At 43.9% G+C, this 17,351-nt stretch overlaps 1 protein-coding gene and 1 non-coding gene across 6 annotated transcripts in view; one reads left to right on the forward strand and one right to left on the reverse strand.

Annotated features, from left to right (window-relative positions):
• The window catches only part of SMG6 (SMG6 nonsense mediated mRNA decay factor), a 200,607-nt gene that overhangs the window by 31,205 nt on the left and 152,051 nt on the right, over window positions 1-17,351 (reverse strand). The gene's annotated exons all lie outside the window — the stretch shown is intronic.
• LOC112442776 (U6 spliceosomal RNA) lies at window positions 17,164-17,271 on the forward strand. Its single transcript, XR_003031071.1, has one exon. It is a non-coding gene; the product is annotated as a U6 spliceosomal RNA (small nuclear RNA).

A 17,351-nucleotide genomic window follows, 5' to 3' on the forward strand; every position in this document is an offset into this window, starting at 1 on the left:
CTTTTAATCAACAAATCCCCAAAGTGTTTTCACATATGTGGCTAAATAATCTCTCCCTCCACTGCGTGCAAGCCCTCCACTAACTATTTCCCTTTATCACATTCCTTCACTGAGGCCTCCCCACGCTATAAAAACCCCATTATTCAGTATTGTCCTGCACACTACTTGCTGTGTGTGCTGACTTTCTGAATAAAGTAGGATTTTAGGTTTATTCCTATTGGATTTCGTGTAATTATTTACTTCTTTCATTGGAGCCTATCAAGTTCTCTTTGGGTCCTTCATTTGTCATCTGAGAATGCCACCTTCCTTCTCAAGTTCGTGACATCCATAAATTTCATCTGTTTATGCTTCACAGTATCTTTCTCCCATTAGGCTATCCTGTTTTCTCTTAAGGAAGGCTCTTGAGGACAGGCATGTAATCTGTATGTGTGCGTGTGTGTATTTAAAGAAAAATCTATCTGCTGCCTCTAATATACACTATGGGTAGTCGGACGATGTGGATGGCCGACTGTGGAGGCTGACGGCAACTCTGGGACCTGAGGACAACTCCAGGCGCCACAATCGTGGGGGCGGGGGTGCTGGCCACACTGTATAACCGTGAATCATGCTCCTTGTGCTGCACAACGGGACACCCTGGACAGACTCAGAGATGCTCCTTTCTGCTTTGGCTGGTGCTCCCCATGGAGATTCAGGCTCCATAAGGAATGATGCTCTCTTTTGACAGGCTACCTACAGAGTTTCTAGTTTGAAATAAGATACCATGAGAAGCCAAGCTCTGGGCACGTCCTGCCTTGTCTTCACTGCAGGCTGGTGCCCTAGGGCAAGGTACAACACACCTCAGCAAGAGGTGAGACTCATTCTCTTCAAAGCACTGATGTCATGCTTGGAGGAAAGCATTACACCTGTATCTCGAGAATCCCCATGGCACATTAAAAATACAGTGAAGAGAATTTCCCTGAGTTTAGGGCTGGGACCTGAGGCCACTGTAAGCTGCATTTTCAGGCTCTCCATCTAGAAGCCTGAGTCCTAAGTCGCACAGGGTCTCATGGCTGGAGACACGACAAACGTGGGTAACAACTAAAGTGAACTGAAGTTTATTTATAGTTTGATAAGGTTTAAGTAAGCCAAATGCCTGGCATATACAAGCTGTTCAATAAATATTAGCTCCCCTTTCTTCACCCCGAGTGCTAAAAAGCATTTTAAAAACCACCTGCACTGAATCACACAGGGAACTGGTTAAAAATGCTGATTCCTGGACTCCACTTTGGACTAAATAAATTATTATCTCTGGGGACAGGGCCTCGGAATGTGTACTTTAAGTAGGCGTTCCTGTTATTAACACTTAGGAACGCTGCAGTTGGAGAATCACTGCTTTAAAGGCTGGAAGACTAAGAGGAGGCAGCCGCAAGTTTAGTCCACTCTTCAAATGCAACTCTGGGGAAGGTACAAAGAAACAGGCTACATTTTTCACGGCAGTCTTGAATCTAGAAACCCTCAGCACCCTATGAAGCAGCAACTATTACATTCAGATAATGATACTAGAGATGAGAAAAAATTAATGAGATGTGAAGCCAGATGCAATGACTTCCTAGGCCAGCATTCTTGCCACCTCACCAGACCCACTTCCTGCTAGAGCACCACTGGGGCTTCCCGGGCACAAAAACAAAACCCGCTGCATGCGGCTCTACCCATCACAGCCATGCACGGTGCCTCATCTAATCCCCTCAACACCCCACGAGGCTGGTGCTGTCAGAACCTCTATTTTACAGATGAGGAAACCAAGGCACAGAGGAGGAATGTGCTCGGGTTCAGGCGGCTGGTAAGTGGAGGGGCTGGGAATGGGCCCCTGCTTGGAGCGCTCCAGCCGCCCCAGCCCTCGATGGGCCTGAAGCATCACCTGTGCTTCAGCCAGAGACTCTTACAGTCTCCGCAGGGAAAAGGGCTGATCATAAAAAAATCCAAACGGGGCAGCCTCTTGCCGCTGATCTTGTGAAGATAGAACTCCCGGGCTTGCTGCCCTTCTCTGGGGCAGCCAAGCTGCTACAGGACTGCAGGGACGTTCACTGCATGCTCTCCTACATGATGGTGGGCAAGTCACCCAACCCAGTTTGCAGAGACGCAGGTGATCCCAAAGGTCTCTTTCCATTTTCAGGGGTTTCTCTGACTCTGGGCAGTCATCTTGGGAAGGAGAGGAAGACGGTTCTGCCACTGACCTTGACGCTGGAGCCTGGCTCTGTCACGGGGCATGGTGCCAAGAGCTGGGTTTGGCCTTTTTGGAAAGAAGGGCTGAAGATTCAGAATCTGAACTAACAGTGAGAGCCGGGAGATAATCCCGGATGGGAAAAGATGGTACAGGTTCTTCTCATATGGTTGGCCCCTCAGGGAGACTCGGAAGGTTTTATGAATCATTAGCACAGAGCTCCCCTCTGGCCACAGAGCAGAGGAAGAAACATCAGACCAGTTTATAAAGCTCCAGAGCGGAAAATTTCTGGTGGTGTCCAAGCTAAGTTTTTTGGCTTTCTGTGAAGTTTGGAAAGACTTATACTGATGTTTTAATCACCTGTTTAGTGTTCTGAAGACTCTTGTCAGCGACTCACTGAGCCGGCTCCAGCAGGCAGTGGGAGCTGCTGGCGCATGCACTGGGCTCGTCCTGTGAGCCGTTTCTTTCCCATGGTCGTCTCTGACACCCCGCAGCTCCCACCAGGCTGCTGGGAGGGTACAAGCCAAGCCAGTGTGCCCTGTAGGAGGTGGAGGACAAGGTTTCTGGACTACTTCTCACCAGAGCGGAGGCCAGGAAGGGCGGCTTAAGAAAAGTCAAGGTGGGAAGAGAGAAGGGGTGGTCTCAGAGGACCAGTCTGCCTCTGGTGGGCACTGAGGAAACGGCTTGCCGTCCAGGAGAACCACCGTCCAGACGTTCTAAAGCCCCTGGGTACTGATCATGAAAAGACATTCTTATGAGTGAAAAAGAAAACTGAACAAACTCAGGGCAGGGCACATTCTAGAAACAAAAACTCATGAGCATGCAAGAAGCCCGTTAAGGAGGTTCAGGGCAGCGGCGTGCAGACCAAGTCAGCACTTTACTTCTGCAGTTTGCATGGGTCACAACATCTCGGTGGCGGAAATAGCCCATTTTACTGGGAAAGCTGTGCTGGAGATGAAGTGGTAGCTGATGGTTGCTAGGCACCACACTATTTCATCTGATTATCACAGTAATCCTGGGAGACAGAAAGAGGAAGAAGAAACTGAAGCCCGGAGGAAACAAACATCCAGTCAGGGGCAAAGCTGGAATTTAAACCCATTGTGTCTTACTCCGGGCTTCCCAGGTGGCGCTAGGGGTAAAGAACCCGCCTGCCGATGCAGGAGATAGACACAAGATACGTGGATTTGATCCCTGGGTCAGGAAGACCCCTGGAGGAGGGCATGGCAACCCACTCCAGTACTCTTTTCTTGCCTAGAGAATCCCACGGACAGAGGAGCCTGGCGTGCTGCAGTCCATAGGGTTTCACAGAGTCAGACATGACTGAAGTAACTTAGCACGCACACAGCACGCGTCTTACTCCAAAGTCCATTATACTCTGAAGCCTCTTAAGGAAGTAACGGTATTTTTGGAGAAAGGGACCTACTCCAAGTCCGTTTCACTCAAGGATATATTGCCCCACCCGCCCCCAGCTCAGCAGGAGCCCAATGGCCCACTCCCAAAACAAAAGAAACAATTCTGGTGAACTCACATGCAGATGAACGGGAACCGAATGGGAGCTTGGCTAAGTTATAGGCAAGAGCTGCTGCTGCTAAGTCGCTTCAGTCGTATCCGACTCTGTGCGACCCCATAGATGGCAGCCCACCAGGCTCCCCGGTCCCTGGGATTCTCCAGGCAAGAACACTGGAGTGGGTTGCCATTTCCTTCTCCAATGCATGAAAGTGAAAAGTGAAAGTGAAGTCGCTCAGTCGTGTCGGACTCTTCGTGACTCCATGGACTGCAGCCTACCAGGCTCCTCCGTCCATGGGATTTTCCAGGCAAGAGTACTGGAGTGGGGTGCCATTGAGCAGTGACACTCAAATCAAAACCTTCTTGGGCTACCTGCTCTATCATTCAGCTCATTTCATTTATTTCCCCAGACACAGCGTGGGTAAGACCTCACCTGGTCAGCTGATGAGCTGAATGAATATGGGAAACTTGTCACTATGGGATGCCAAGTTAAAACACACACGTGAGTATCCCCAGAAAGTTCTCTGCAGTCTTGGACTCGGGATGGACTGTAGAGAAAAAAGTCCATCAGAGAGCCTGGGGGCAAGACAAAGGAAGTCAAAGCTCCTTCCTGGTACCCACAGGCTCCACAAATCTGTCAACCTGAGAAACTTCTACGGTGAGAGCAACAGGGTGTGTGGTTCATCTAGCAATCCTTGATCCTGGAGCAATATATGAAGGCGGAGAAGAGAGAGAACAATAGTTTCCTTCTCAGTAGAGAGGCCAGGCTGAGGGAGGAGATGCTGAGAGACTGAGTTCTCATAGGATTTTCCCTTTCCTTCTCTTCTGCTCTTTCCAGGGGACGCTTCTTCAACTGCCCGCTCTTTCCAGCTGAGAGTTAACTTCCCTCCGCCTGGCCAGACCGCTCCACACACAGCATCATTCCCTGCCCTATTATGCCCGAGTTCAAGCAGATAAGCTGCCAGCAGGGCTTCTAACGGAGGAAGGGAGGGGGGCTCTCCAGGGAACTCCGCTTTCTGAGGGAAAGGAGACTTGTACCACAGCAAAAGGCACACGCTGCCCTTCCTCAGTGACCTCAGAGAGGAATCTACTTACAAAGGCTGCAGATGAAGAGGGAAGTGGGAGAAGGAAGGGAGAGAGAGGGAGACCGTGACCAGAGAGGTCACAAGTCCCACTGGAATAACTGGGAGGACAACGAAAAGGCCGCCTTGTCACGAGGACATAACTGCTCGGACCCCCTGATATGACGGAGGGAAGGCGGGTGCTGAGGCGGTGCCTGGGGCAGAAGCTCGCGGACCACTGCGTCGTATGTGGGGACATGCAGGAGAAAACGCTCTGAAGCTGATGACAAGGCAGACAGGAAACTTCCGTGTCCTTGCTGACAGGAAAGAAAGAGTGAAATTCTGGATCCTCTCTCCTCGGCAGGATTTCTAATAGGCGTCTGAGGCTCACCCGCTTCCCAAGGATGTGCTGACAGCTGGGAATACTGCCCTTCAGGTCAGGCAGAGCAGGGATCTAGGCCTCTCCAGGAGTTCACAAGAGGTTCAGTAAGGACTCAGACCATGATCCAAAACACAAACGGGACTGCCACTTCCTGCTGGGTTTCCATGCTGTAAAAAAGTGGGGGAGAGATGCCAGCAGCAAAGTGCTCAGCCTCCTGTGGAAAATGGAGTATGCGATGTAGCCGGCTCCAGGCTCTGACTTGTAAATCTAAGTGAGAACTAGTTGCTAGCTGTAGAGGATTACAGTGTTCAGGAGACACTCCACCACCCAACCTGCCAGCCTTTCTGCTCCTGCCCGTGGATTCTAGGGAGCTGATGACAAAGCTGTCTGGGGCCTCCATGGGACGGGCAGCCTGGGGCTCTGGCAGTTCCTCTGGACCTCGGTTCACTGTCCTGTGTTCTTAAACAGCTTTGATGGAACAAGCCATCTGTGAGGGCTATTTAGCTTGGAACTGGAAGAGGGTGAGGATGTGGAAAAAATAAATCGGGCAGCTAAAGGATGGGGCCAGAGAGAGAGAGAGAGAGAGAGAGAGAGAGGGGGCAGGTGGCATGTTCACGGGACTAAGTGCCAGGGCTGAGCGGAGGGTGGGACTGCAGAGCAACGGTGCCGAAGGAGGCCAGCATGGGAGGTGCTAGGGCACCCAGGACAGCATGACTGTATTTCCAAAGTGGTGTCTGCCATTCTCCTTCAAGGGCTCACAAACCCTCATTGCAGGTGTCTGTGATGGGAGACTCCTGGGCTAACACAGCTGTTAAGCGCCCCTGCTTTGCCATCTGAAAATCAACCTGAGTTCTGCCTAATTTCTAGCAGGGCCTGGGCCTGCATCTTAGCCTAAAAGGCAAATCTAACAGTTTTTTGACATCCAAAGCCACAAGATAACAGCAAGAGCTGAAAGAGTGGAAAAGTGAGATGGTGGGGGATCCTTATGAATTACAGAAAACAGCAACAGAAACACATAAACTGCACAGCATGAGGGGAGGATACACGGGAGTCTGACGCAGGACTGGACTGTACCTGGTCGTTTCTTTGGAGTCGTCTTAACTGCTCCTCCAATTAGTATAAAGAATATGTATATGGGCTTCCCTGATGGCTCAAATGGTAAAGAATCAGCCTGCAATGCAGGAGGCCCAGGTTCGATCCCTGGGTCCTGAAGATCCCCTGGAGAAGGAAATGGTAGCCCACTCCAGTATTCTTGCCTGGAGAATTCCATGGACAGAGGAGCCTGGTGGGCTACAATCCATGGGGTTGCAAAGAGTCAGATACGACTAAGCGACTAACACTTTCAATTTCATATATATGTGTATATACACAGAGAGAGACTTTTATATGTAGAACCTAGGCGTTTTCACATATGTTATCTCATTTAATCCATGTCAAAATCTTAGGAAGGGCCTACTAGCATTCCCATTTCACAGAGGGTAAACGCAAGCCCAGATGGAACGAATAACTTAGGTGTAGTTTTCTTATGATCTGAATGGAGCAGAATGAATACTGTGATTCGTAACGAGACTTTTAATCAGACTTTTCTACAGGTCACTCTGGCAAAACGGCATTAGCACTGATGGTGTCTCATCTGATCTATTCTCCTCACAGGAGCTGAAAAAGAGACCGAAAAAGCTGCTGCTCGAGTCTATTTCTGATTCTTTACCAAGTCTTTCCAAGTCATCAGACTAAGAACAGGCTTAGAGACAGTGAGCCAGCAACTCTGAACGCTGTTTACTTGACATACACACACAGAAAGACATACAAACAAGTATAAACTGCTTAGTATAGTTTCAGTTCTTCATGCTGGTAAGACAGAGACACAAAATTTCTGTACCAGCCTGTACTAGTGAAGCCTACACAGAGCCTAAACTGTTTTAAAATGGAAGACACAGAGCTAAAACTGAATCCCGTCGCTGAATTCTGTTACATAGACTAAAGTCATTCTTGCTGCTGACAAAGCAGAAGAGAAGTTCAACAACAGCATCTCTTCTAGGAGCCACTGAAGAGATGGTGGCACCTGGGCTTCAAGTACCAGGACAAATGGAAGCTGTTCAGTAATAGCTTAAACACAAGACACGTGGTAAAACACAAAAATCAAAACGAAGAGTACAAATGGCTGAATTTTAAAAACAGCCTTCCCACCTCTCGTTTCTACAGCTTCTGCCAGCCTTGTTGCCAGTTTCTGGGGTGGCCGGCAGAGGTATTTATGCACATACTGCCATGTGTGATTAACTATGGCTCTATACCTTTTACACATATTTATATAAATGGTGATATACACATTGCCATTAAAAAAAAAAAAAACAACTTAACAGCATATCTGAGGGATCGTCAACATCATTTGTGTAGCACATTTCATACCAAATGCTAAAGATCATCAACAGTAAGGTTCTGGAATAGATCCAGAAAACCAACCATGTTTATTGCAACGGAATCTCTCAGTGTTGGGATGACTCAAAGACTCAGCAAAAGCAGCAAGGGAAAGCAGACAGATGAAAACTATTCATCAGTAAAGTCCATCAGTCACCATCAGGTCCGACACGCCCGGGAGTGCTCGCAACCACAGACCCGCAACCAGGCAGGGTCTCAAATGACAACAGGTTTGGGTCACGAGGACTGCACTGACATATCCAGAAAGAATGCGAGGGCTTCCCTGGTGGCTCAGTGGGAAAGAATCCTCCTGCCAATGCAGGAGACATGGGTTCAATATATGTAAAAGGTATAGAACCACAGTTAATTATACATGGCAGTATGTGCGCAAATACTTCTGCTGGCCACCCCAGAAACTGGCAACGAAGCTGGCAGAGGCTGTAGAAATGAGAGGTGGGAAGGTTGTTTTTAAAATCCAGCCATTTGTACTCTTCATTTTGATTTTTGTTTTTTACCACATGCCTCGTGTTTAAGCCTGTGAGTCACAACTGTCGAGCCTGTCTGTGCTCTGGAGCCTGGGAGCCGCAACTACTGAGGCCACGTGCAGCAGCTCCTGAAGCCCACGCAGCTGAGAGCCTGTGCTCCGCAACAAGAGAAGCCACCACAGCGAGAAGCCCACATGCTGCCGTGAAGGACAGCCCCTGCAGTCAGAGAAAAGCCCGCACACTGATGAAGACTCAGCACAGCCAACATGAGTAAAATTATATATATAAAAAAGAAAGGGAACAGTACATGTATGTGCTCCAGTCTGCACGCTGCCCCGACTCCCACAACAGAGCAAACAACATCAGGAGGGTCCTCAACAAAACTGAAGGCCAGAAACAAAACACTGTCACACTTTCTAATGAAAACGAAGTTGTGTTAATTCCATCTCCACTTGTAACCCGGGTTTTATGGCAAGAGGTACACCTGAAGGCGCGTGCACGGTCTGCAAGTGCCTGTCTCCCCAGCAGGGACTTTACGCAGATGCCACACCACTGGAGGGTATTTGAGGGGCTTCCGGCTGATCTCACAGTCTGAGCTTCTGCTGTGACGGTACCCTATTCCAGGGATCAGGGGACAACAACTCTTTGGCTCCCCGGACTGTACTTCCTCAAACATTTTCAAGTATTCTACTGAATTCATTCAATAAATATTTATTAAGCATCTGCTCTGCACAGGAGGGTTTATTTGAGACACGAGGGATACAATAGTCAATAAAATTATGTTCATGTTGTCATGAAGCTTAACATTCTTGGGAAATGAGAAACAAGCAAACAAATACAGGGACAAGTAGTGGGAAGAACTAGGAAAAAATAAAGTAGGGTAAGAGTGACAGAGAGCAACAGGCTAGCAGAGAGGGCAGCTGTTTAATCTAAGACTGACAGAAGAAGGCTCCTAGATCAAGTGCTGTTTGATCAGACGTGAAGGAGTGAGCCACAGAGCAGAGATGGCCTTACCTTCTGGGGTAGGTACCCAGAGCGCCAGGGAATCCCTTCTCTCCTAACAAGGACTGCCAGCTATGCAGTGTGAAGGAAGGGGTAGGGGCCTGCTCTTCCAGCCCGGCGGGGTGAGAGGAGAGGCCTTTGAGAGCTCATGCAGCTAGCACGCCCTCCATGCAGTTTCTGGATAGTTTCCATCACAGATGAGAGTTTTATGTTGAATTTTAAGTTGACCACAAATATTTAACTTCCCTGGGCCACAAATGCAGTATCTTCTCTGTGGTTTAGCTGGCACCAAGTACATATTTACGAATCTCTATATGTCTGCCTGTTATTTAAATTTCTTACAGAAGTGCCAAGGTCTTCAGTTGTGATTTATCCCCTCGAATTCCATATGAGTGGGGCTGAACCCTGATCAGGCCTAATTCTTGGAGAAAGGAGGTATCTTTACCATTGAAACTCAGGGTCTTCTGAGTTACATTTTCCTATTACTGCTTTCCGCCTCAAAAAATATTACTGGGGGGTGGGGGGTCCTGTTCTGGGTTCTCGTATTTGAATTACAAGGTAGAAAATATAAACTTTCTGTTTTTTTCCCACAAGAGAATGAAAAATAAAAATAAAACACAGAAAATCTATGTACCTTAGCTACATTAGAAAGCAAAACAAACAAAAAAAGCTAGGTGTAAAGCGCCCTAAACTTCTAAGTATGTATTCTTATTTACTGAGCAATTCCTGAGTATCATAAGGAGCACCAGGCTTACAAAGACTATAGGAAACAGTCCCTGCTCCCTAGCTGGGTCTTCAACAAGCTGGCCTGGGAAAGGGCTCTGGCTCGACAAGAGCACAAGATTCTGGGTCATTCCACATCCCAGGGTCAGTTTCTCCTGACAAGCTGGCAAGAAACACGAGGCAGCAGTTTTATTAAATAAAGGCATATGAGCAGATCGTAGGAAACCCGTGATTTCAAAACAAGCCCTCGGACTTCATTTTGGGTGTCTGTCATTGCCTCCGTCTTCTGCAGTGCTGCTCATTGGGCCTTTGGGTTATGGTTCTACTCATGTGCCAGCTGTGGGCAGGGGGGTGGGGGGAGATACCAAGCTGCAGAGCTGAGACCAAACACAGGAAGACCAACACTTACTTTCAGAAAATCAGTGAACTTTCAAAGTATTCAACTTGGAAGGCTAGAAGCTCATTTAAAGAGCGACTTCCCTGGCAGTCCAGTGGTAAGGACTCTGCTTCCACTGCAGGAGGCACAGGTTCGATTCCTGGTTAGGAAGCTTAAGATTCCACACACCGGACAACATACTGCACACCCCTCTGGCCCTGCAAAGAAACTCATTTAAAAAAAATCTAGCACTGACTTGTAATTAGAATGGCTTTAAGTACATGCATCTAGTTACTCTGTCCACCCTTCTAGTTTTCCACTGAAATGACTGAAGGAAAAAAAAAAGAAAAAAGAAAGTATATATCAGTACTAGGCAACCACATACCAGAAACTATGAGGAATTTTCTGTAAGACAAACTGCAGATGGGACTGGAATGAGGAAAAGGACAACTGATGTTCAACCCTCTGCCTGCTTGATAAGTACACAGATGAGACTTCAGCAGCCATACCCCACTGATGCCCTTTTCTTGGAGCAATTAAGCTAAGAGCCAAGGTGGGCTCTGGTCCACTCAGAAGGGCACAACTGGCTTCACCAGGGTATCAGAACAAACTTAGTGGCTGCTGGATTACAACTGTTGTGGTTGGCCACGTTGAGGCAGGAGGAAGACAGAGCTGAGTTTGGCTTCTTAAAGAGGCAAGAACCCCAGAATGAGAACATGAAATTGGTCTATTACAGCAAAGAGAAGGGTTAGCTCCTTGCCATGACTATCTCTAGCTCTAATTTCCACTCTAGAAGTGTTTAACACCAGCAGTGTAAATCAAATGTTCCTCTTTTCCTTTTATATGCACCTGAAAATCTTAACAGACCCCTACCTGAGATCCCAATATGAAAAAGTACAGACTGCCTAAGAAAGGATGGGGGAAAAAAAATCACCTAACGTATGAAAAGGTATTAAATTGAACAGAAGGATACCAATGTAAGGAATAAGTGAATATGTCTCTAGAACAGTCATTGCAAAAACTCTGGACTTTTTCATTTAATCTTCAACAGTAATGACAAAAGGAGAGATAAACAGACCATTGGAACAGAACATAAAGCCCAGAGATGGACCCCAACATAAAGTCACGTGTGTTACATAATAAGTCAATGATGCTCAATCAATGGAAAATGCTCCTGTATGTAAAAAAATTAACCTTGTCTCTACCTCATGCCACAAACAAAAATTAATTTGAGATGGATTACAGACCTAAGTATGAATGATAGATAATCTTCTAGAAGAAAAGAACAGACAAATATCTTCATGATCTTGTAGGCAAATAGGTCTTACATAGGACACAAAAAGCATTAACCATTAAAGAAAAAAATTGATAAATTTGACTTCATAAAAATTAAGAACTTGTGTTTATCAAAAGACATCATTAAAAGTGAAAATATGAGCCAAGGGTGAAAATATGAGAGAAGGTATGAGAAAATGTGAGAGAAGGTATTTTTAATACAAACATGTATACCCAACACAGGACTTATATTCAGAGTACTTTAAAAATTATTCTATAAATTGGTAAGAAAAAGAAAAGCCACTGAAAGGAAAAATGGGCAAAAGTCAGGAACAGGCACTCCATAGAAGAGGACATCCAAGTGACCAAAAGCAGAAGAAAAGGTTCTCAACGTCACTATTCACCAGGGAAATGTGAATCACAGTCACAACGAGATACTTCTGCACACCCACCAGAAAGGCTAAAATGAAAACCAAAACCAAAACTAAAACCAAGACTTGGCAAATACGTGGAACAACCGAAGTTCTCGTATACTGCAGGTGGTCATGTATACTGGTACAAGCTCCCTGGAAATCTGCTTGGCAGTGTCTACTGAAGTTAAACACACATCTACCTTACAACCTAACAAGCCCATTCCTAGGTACGCGTCAAAGAGAAATAGAGTGCATGTCCATGGTTGCTTTATTCATAATAACCAAGATTGGTAAAAGAAACGTCCATCGACAGGAGAAGTAGTAAACTTTAGTGTATTTATACACAAAATGCTACACGGCAATAATGCAGAGTGAACTCTTACCTGAATGACTCTCTCATAGACCGTGTTGGACAAAAGAAACAAAGGCTATCTACTGAATACAATATAATTCTATTTATACACATGTCAAAAACAGGCAAAACTAACAGACAGTGAACAAGGTCAGGATAACTGTTACCTGTGTTAAGGGAGAGGGAAGAGAGGGGACATAACAAAGCCTGCTGGGATTCGAGAAATATTCTGTATCTTGATGGGGGTCACAGTTAGCATGAATAGAACCATATGTAAAAGGTACTGAACTCAAATTTACAAGTAGTGCGTATTACTTAGTGAAGGTTAACCTTCAATAAACAAGTAAAAAACAACACCACACACACACAAACCAGAGTAAACTGCATTTCAATCTAGAGAAGGCAGTCATATGAGAAAATAATCAGGAAAAACTATAGGTAAGGCTATGTTATGCTAAGTCGCTTCAGTCGTGTCCGACTCTGTGCGACCCCATAGACGGCAGCCCACCAGGCTCCCCCGTCCCTGGGATCCTCCAGGCAAGAGTACTGGAGTGGGTTGCCATTTCCTTCTCCAATGCGTGAAAGTGAAGGTGCTCAGTCGTCTCCGACTCCTAGCGACCCCATGGACTGTGCCCCATCAGGCTCCTCTGTCCATGGTATTTGCCAGGCAAGAGTACTGGAGTGGGTTGCCATTGCCTTCTCCAAGGTAAAGCTATAAGCAGCAGCTAAATATAGCAAAAGAAAAGCAAATCACTGATATGCGTGATTTGGTTGAGTCTCTTCTGTAACACAGAAGAGAATACAGAGATGAAAATAACGGGCAGGTGAGAGTAAATCTTTAAAAAGCTATTCCAGAAAGATCAAGACTGATGGGAAAAGAGCAATAATTTAAAAAATGAGAAAGGAAAGGGGAGGGGGAAGGAAAAGTAAACTTTCCCAAGTAACAGAGACAGAGACATTTGGAGCCTGAATATTCAAAAGTGAAAGAAAGTGAAGTCACTAAGTCCTGTCTGACTCTTTGTGACCCCATGGACTACAGCCTGCCAGGCTCCTCCGTCCATGGGATTTTCCAGGCAAGAATACAGGAATGGCTTGCCATTTCCTTCTCCATATTCAAAGCTCATGCTAAAAAACTTAATTTGAAACCAACACCTTCATTAGAGATGACAAAAAAAAAGTGGGCTTTGTATTTTTTTTAAAAAATGAATACAAATTTGTATTCAGTGGAAAAGAGTGCTGTGATCAATTAGTAATGCCTGTCTTTGGCACAGAATGTAAACGCACCTATGAGACATTTGCCATCTGTGACTGAGACATACCCTGGTTCAGTCTTTAACTTCCAAGGACAATGAGAAAAAATAATCCTATTAGCATTAAAAAACAAAACAAAAGAACCCACACAAATCTGACTGGCCTCATACTTCTGTGCCCCGCACTGCCCTATTCATGTAGAAGGGCAAAAGAAAGATGTTCTCAGATAAACTAAAATCTCACTGATACCTATACAAACTAGGAAACGGAGGAGTGGTGAGAGGAGGAAGCAGGAAGTCTTGCACTTATGCATGGGGGTGTGTGGCAGAAACTGCCAGTTGTTTCCCATTATCTGTTCTCCTTCTCTTCTTCTGTAACAGAGCCCTTGATTTTTAGCTGTGTATACAGTCCATGGGATTGCAAAGAGTTGGATGCAACTGAGTGACTAACACTTTTTTTCATGGTCTACCTATTAATAGAATAAAAATATTTCCCAGTCTACACTGCAGTTAGGTTTGGCCAAGTGACTCCGTTCTGGCCAGTAGAATGTAGACTGTAATGTGTATGAACTCCCAGGGAAGGCCCTTATTAAAATTTTTTTAAAAATTGCATTCCTTCTTTAACTGTTTCTACTTCACACAGGCTTGCATGCAGATGAAGTGGCTGGCATTCCAATAGCTATCTTAGACTTTAAGAGGTTGTTGGAAATGAAAACCAAGTAAAAAGCACATCAAAAAAGTAGAAACTTGGTCCATGACACCATGGAGTGTCAAATCCAAAAACTTCTGGGCTTCCTCCACTTGAGAGGGAAATCTATCTTATTTAAGTTACTGTTATTGGGGGGTCTTTTGCATCTTGCAGCTGAACATAATCCTAACTAAACTGAGAGCTAGTTATATCCTATTTAATTTTTCCACTTGATAAGTAGAGGAAAAGAACTTAATGTATTTTATTTTAAAAATCAGAGATAAACTGGAATTAAAATGCTATGAATATAGAAGTATTGGTTGTACAACACTGAATGTTCTAAATGCCTTTGAATTGTTCACTTTAAATGGTTAACTTTTATGTTATATGAATTTTACCTCAATAAATTAAATTCTAAAGAAAAAAAATCCCAAAGTAGAAATTAATAACAACAGTTTAAGAAACCCAACTTTAAAAACAAACTTCCAAATAACTTTAGAATCAAAAAGAAAAAAATCAAAATGATAATCAAAGACTACTTAAAAAATGACCATTAGAAGAGTATATATTTAAATGGATTAGAGTACAGCCAAAGTATTAGTAATCACATATTCAAAGTCATAAAGCTTTTAAGTAAACTAGTAAGAAACAAGCAAACACAGAAGATTCAACACAAGCAGAAGAAAAAAACAAGAATAAAAGAAAAAAAAGATAAAAGTTAATAAATTAGAGGACAATAAATATATGAGCTAGTTTTTTAAAATGAAGAAATGTAAATAGCTAACATTTTAAGAAAAAAGTCAGAGAACAGAAAAAAAAAAAGGGAAGATTTTAGAGAAATGGATGATATTTCGGGATAAGGTCAGTCAAGAAAACTGACACAAAGTGATGAAAATACCCTCACTGTGGTGATGTTTACACTACCACATATTTTTGTCAAAACTCATACTTTGAATCAAACACTTAACTGCTGAACTATTTATTGTATGTATTTGTTATAGCTTAATAACCTTACCTAAAACATTTTTTTCTGCCTAAAAAACTGACTCAGAAACTAAAAAAGCCTTAAAAAAACACATACTAAGGGAAGAAACAGAAAAAAGGAGGTGTCAGAGGCTTTCTTTTCAAAACTACTAGAGGCTGAGGTGCTTTTATAGGTAAGTTCCTTCAGTTTATTCACCTATTCAGTCAGTAAATATTTATTCATGGTATGGAACAGGATCCATTCTCCAGGCACTGTTCTAAGCACTAGGGAGTGCACAGTAAATAAAATAAAAGTTTTTACATTCTGGTGGAGGACAATCAACAGGCAAAGCAAAAACAAAACAAAATCCAACTTGTCAGGCAGGTGACGGAAAGTGTTAAGAAGAAAAATAAGAGTTCAGTGAAGGGACAGAGAGTGCCTGGGGTAGATGTCCATTCTTTACCGTTTATTACTGGTAGACAACTTTCTGATAAGGTTGGCTCTTGAACGGGAATCTGAAGGACTTTAGGAAGTAAGCTGTGCAGTTGGGTAACAGCAGAACAGAAGTGCAAAGGCCCAGAGACCTGAGTTGTTTGGCATGATTAAAGAATGAGGAAGCCAGTTTGGCCAGTGAAGAGTAAGTGGAGAGTGGTAGGAGATGAGGTCAGAAAGGATGTAAGCCTTGGCAAGGGCTTGATATTTTCTTCTGAGTGAGATAGGAATCCTCTGGAGGGGCTTGGAGCAGTGGTATTAGCTAATCCAACTTACATCTTAAGATCACCCTGGCTGTTGTGTTGAGACTAGGCTGAAGGGGAGAAAAGATCACAACACGCCTACACGAACAGTCTAAGCAAGAGAAAGGAATACTTTGGATTAGGGTGGTATTAGCAGAAATCATTGTTAAATGGCTGGATTCTGTACATATTTCAAAGGCAGAGTAAAAAGACTGCTGAGAGGCTGAAGGTAGAGCATGCAAGACAGTCAAGAATGACTCTATAAGTAACACACTCTATATACTTGTCAGGTCACAGAAAAAGAAAAGCTGCTTCCCATTTCTTTGCATAGAGTCAGTACACCAGAATACTCCAATACACAAAGAAAAAAAAGCAGTAAAGACAGAAAAGAGAGGCCAGGCCCACTATGGAAATGAATATAAACACCCTAAGTAAAAAAACAGCACATCAAATGTAGCAGACCACTAAAATGCAACCCAAATAAGGTTCATCCCAATAAGAAAAGGACCAAATTTAGAAAACATTAATTTAAAACACACCACATATAAAGATGTGGTACATCTATACAATGGAATACTACTCAGTCATAAAAAAGAACAAATAATGTCATTTTCAGCAACATGGATGCAACTAGAGATTATCATACAAAGTGAAGTAAGTCAGTAAGAGAAAGAGAAATACCATATGACATCACTTAAATGTGGAACCTAAAATACGACACAAATGAACCTATCTATGAAACAGAACAGAGTCAGGGACACAGACTGGGGGGTGCCAAGGGAAGGAGGGGTGGAAGACGGTCCAAGTGGGAGTCTGGGATTAGCAGATGCAAACTGCCATATACATAGAATGAATAAAGAACAAGGTACTATAGTATAGCACACGGAACTATATATTCTTGGGATATACCATATCAATATCTTATGATGAACCACAGCGGAAAAGAATATGAAAAAGGATGTATAACTGAGCCACTTTTCTGTATAACAGTAATTAACACAATATTGTAATTCTACTATAATCCAGTGAAAGTAAATGAAAAAAGTTAAAAAATCACATAAACTAATGAATAAATGATCACCTAAGAAGAGAATTAGTAAGAAAATTTGATGTGATAGCAGAATATAAAAGTTAGCTTTCCCCAAGTACTATATAGACAGTGTACTGAAAAAAATCCCATTCATTATAGCAAGAAAATCAATAAAAAACATGGGAGACATAAAGTACTGATGTCCAGAGAATACATTGTTTTAATAAGAAAACTTGTAACAATGTCAAATTTTCTTCAAATATATTTTTAAAGTGAATGCAATTCCAATCAAAATACCATGAGGACTGCTCCTTTCTGGCAGTGCATATAGTAAAACTGGAACCACAGAGAGAAAATTAGCATGCCCTCCTACACAAGGATGACATACAAATTTGTAGATATGTCCTTTTTTTCTTTTATTGCATATTTGAAAATTGCTGAGAGAGTACATCTCAAAAGTTCTCTTCACACAAATAGGAAATCTGTACCCATGTG

Source organism: Bos taurus, chromosome 19, assembly GCF_002263795.3.
Source record: "Bos taurus isolate L1 Dominette 01449 registration number 42190680 breed Hereford chromosome 19, ARS-UCD2.0, whole genome shotgun sequence".
NCBI classification, from domain to species: domain Eukaryota; kingdom Metazoa; phylum Chordata; class Mammalia; order Artiodactyla; family Bovidae; genus Bos; species Bos taurus.